The following is a 4436-nucleotide window of genomic DNA, read 5'->3' as shown; positions in this document are numbered from 1 at the left end:
GTTTAAAAGAAGAGCAAATTTATCTCCCAATTGTAAAAAGTTCTGTGTATTAGGAGGTATAGAAACAGGACACAAGATTGCCTCTTTCAAGATCGTATAATAGTTTTTTCGCTAAATAATCCTTTGTATTCGTTAGCAGTGTTTCTTCATAATATTATCACAAAAACAATTCCTAAAACAGACACATAGTCATATCGAAAATAGTTTTAAACTTGTTAGGAACTTGGTGATAGATGTATGAGTGATGAATTTCAGTTAATGTCACTGAATATTGTGACCCTCCTTACTAACGTCCCCATTGACTATGCAATGGATATATTTGAGAATATTAATAATCGTTTGAAGAAAATTATTATGACTAATAGGAAGAGTGTTGTTAATGATAATAAGATTGAAGCAGTGCCTTCGTGGTTCATTGTTCCTTTCATTCGTGATATTATCGAGAAGTTAAGCAAATTGAAGCGAGCGTATGAGGATATAGTATTAATAAATTGCGAAAATTCATTAGAGTGCATAAGGATCCTTTACCGCGTGATAAGAAGTCGAATGTTGTTTATAAAATCTCGTGTAAAAATTGCGATGCAAGTTATGTGGGACAGATGTGTAGACAGCTGAGAGAAAGAAAGAGAGAGAATCACGGAGCATAAGAACCACATGATGGAATCTCTACTCGTAATATCATAACGGAGTATCGGTTACAACAGAGTCATTATTTCGATTGGGACCACGTTACAATATTGGACAAGAAGCCTCAGGAAGAGATTGATTTCGAGGATGATATTCATCAGGAGACAGATGCATGGATTCAAGTTACAGACGGATATGGAGGGGGATCTTCCCAAGGTCTACCTTCCGATCATAGACAGCTATAAAGATTAGAGTTGTTGTTACTGTAATCAATGTCATTCGTACGCAGTAATGAATCTTTCTGGCGTGGTTTTTGATTACTTTTCAACTTTCATTTTCATGGAATTGATTAGCGTTTTAATGGTAAATTTTTCCATTTATAATTGAATAATATATTAGCTAAAACTAAAAGCGACTCACTGTGTCTGATACTGACTGACCAAAATATCAAGAACCGGTGTTTGAATAATTCATAGTAATGTTTGCGATATAATCTATGATTTGTGTCCTTATTTTCGGGATAATTAATTATAATCTTAAAGTTTTTTTGATAAATTAGTTTTTCATATTCTCTATTCTGATATTTTCATCGTTTCCTTATTTTCGTTCATTTTTCTTTTTCCTTTTTTCTTTTTCTTTCACTCTTTTTGGGTTTAATTTTGGCATTTAAATTTTCGAAGTAGGGGAGCACTATGGATAATTTTTATTTACAATTTATTTATGTTAGTTTATGTTGTCTCTGAAGAGGGCTCAAAAATAAATCGAAACATGTAAGTGCGTTTAGTGAATAAAGAAGTTTCACACTTCATGGATATATTATTTGCGCGACGTCTTCTGCGCTTGGTTCCTACTATATCCTTTCTAATTCTTTGATTTATAAGGAGTCTTGGTTAGTTTGATTTGTTATATGGATTGTTACTTTTGTTTTATATTTTCACGCCGCCTAAACTATTACTATTGTAACTATTACTATTGTATTTTAAATAATTCATTAATATTCATTAATAAATAATAGTAAATCAATATAAATAAAAGGGGAAAATCCTTTTCCATTATTTTATAATACTGAGATAATTATAATAAATCATCATTCTATAGTAAAGCAATAATATAAAAAAAAAATAACAATAATTATATATAAAAATAATATATAAATAATATATAAATATAAAAATTACTTATATATTAAGAAGTAGAATTTAAGACATCACATAGTTTACACAGGTTCTGGTTTAATAGCTTTAATAATTCGTACTGTCCTATATTTGAGACTATTGTATTATTTTCTATGCGTAACTCGTTACGCGTATGTTACATTTCTAATATTTATTTATTTATGTTATTATTATGTTTATTTAATTATGTTTCGAATGTTAGGATATATGTGCATGTGTATCATCCAAACGAATGATCTATTAACATATGTTATGGTCTTTTTATTATGAGCATTTAATATTTTTATTGTATTTTATTATATTGCAATAATAAAACTTATTAAACTAATGATTTTTTTATTATATTAATGCTGCATGAATAAGTATGCATACTTGTAATGCTATAATATTTCATATATATTGACATTTGACATGGCAAAATTAATAAATAAATTATATTTTCTCTACAATTCATCATTTTTATTGATAATTACAGACCGACAAAATTTAGGGGATTTTATACTTTGAACTTTGAAAGATGTTTCCATAGGATTTTGATACGCTGAAAATGATTATGTTATCCGTTTTTTTCCATCAGTCTCCATTTTTTAAATAATCGTAAACACAATTTTTTTCGGAAATAAATTTTTTATTATTTTTTTCTGGTTAAACAAGAAATGATATCGAGGTCTGTTTTGCAACATTTAACTCAGATGTTTCAACAATACCAGAAATATTTTTTTGATGCTTATAAAAATGTTTTATGCAAATTGCAAACAAGAAACTTTAGAAATATCGTAAAAACCGGAAAAATTGACAAATTTTGAAATATAAAACCAAACAATTCGAAAGAAAAAAAATCGTAAAAAATATTTGACAATTTATACTTATAGCTATACGTATAAATCCTTTTTTGAAATATTAATTTTCGACTATTTGTTCAGAAGTTATTGAATTTAAAACGCAAAGCAGATCACGCGTCACCTACGGTGCGCGATATCCTCTCTGACACATAATCACCGAATACAGGAGCATATTGTGTTTCTTTTAGTCATTGATTTCAAATCTAAAGTAAAAAAACGTGCATTTCAAAATGGCGGATCCAATATAGAGGACAAGAATTTTAAAAAATTCGTACGATTTTCATGAAAATCGATATCTAATGGTTTTGTAAGTCTCTGATTACTACTGTAATCACAATTGTTGAATGGAAAATAGCAGATCTAAGACGATAAATAATAAATGTACATGGAAATTATAATAAAGTGGTACTTTCACATGGTACAGGGTGGGTAACACTAAAATTACCATTCCGTGCAATAATCAGAGAATTACAAAACCAGATATCGATTTTTATGTAAATTATACGAATATAATATTATGTATATTATGTATATTATACGAATTTTTTTAATAATTTTTTTTAATAATAATTATGTATATTATACGAATTTTTTTTAATTCTTGTTCTCTATATTGGATCCATTTTGAATTGCATATTTTTTATGTCAGATTTGAAATCAAAAAGACACAACATGCTCTCGTATTCGGTGGTTATGTATCAAATATGTATTCGAGAGAATCATAAGTGACGCGCGAGCTTTATGCTTTAAATTCAATAACTTCTAAACACAAATGGTCAGAAATTAGTTTTTCTTTTCAAAAAATGATTTAAACTAGAAACATATAGCTATAAGTATAAATTGTGAGATATATTGTACGATTTTCTCTTTCAAATTATCCTGTTATATTTTAAAATTATTTCTTTATATTTTATAATTGTCAATTTTATATTTGTCAATTTTTTCCAATTTTTCCAAATTTTTTTTGTATGTGGTTGCATTTTTATAAGTATCAAAAAAATATGTTTGGTATTGTTGGAACATTTCTGAATTAAATGTAAAATAGATCCCGATATCATTTTTTGTTTAGCCAGAAAAAATTAATAAACAGCTTACTTTCGAAAAAAAACTGTTTTTGATTATTTAAAAAATCGGAGGGTGGAAAAAACAAACCACGTAGTCGCTTTCAGCGCACCAAAATCCTACGGAAACATCTTTCAAAATTCAAAGCACAAGACCCTCCCTAAATTTTGTCTGCCTGTGTGATCGAACTCTGACAATAACATTAAAATGAAATACAGTTTTAAATAAGAATGGAGTATCATCCTCATTTGTAAACATATACATGTACATGTTTATGAAAATCATAAAATCTAATCATAAAATTAATATTATATTATCAATACTATATTATCAATTTTTTACTCTTATAATCATTTAAATTTTAAAAATCAGGCGAATTTTCGTAAGACCAGCCATTTTTAACAGAATGGCCGATATTTATAAACTTTTTAAGCCTATTGATTGGTTGCAGAACAGAGATATCCGAGAACCTTTCTTTTCCGCAACTAATCAACAGGTCAAAAGCCTTATCGAGCGATACAAAATATTAGGCTTGTCATCGGTGCAACACGCGTGAGCGCTCAAAATAAACACAGCCTTTATGTATTGTTATATATTTGTGTGTGTATGCGTGCGTGCGTGTGCGCGCGTGCGCGGGTGTGTGTGTGTGTGTGTGTGTGTGTGTGTGTGTGTGTGTGTGTGTGTGTGTGTGTGTGTGTGTGTGTGTGTGTGTGTGTGTGTGTGTGTGTGT

The sequence above is a fragment of the Atta cephalotes genome, assembly GCF_000143395.1.
Source record: "Atta cephalotes unplaced genomic scaffold scaffold00002, whole genome shotgun sequence".
In the NCBI taxonomy this organism is placed as follows: Eukaryota; Metazoa; Arthropoda; class Insecta; order Hymenoptera; family Formicidae; genus Atta; species Atta cephalotes.
The sequence above is the reverse complement of the archived record's forward strand: the minus strand, read 5'-3'. Positions refer to the sequence as shown.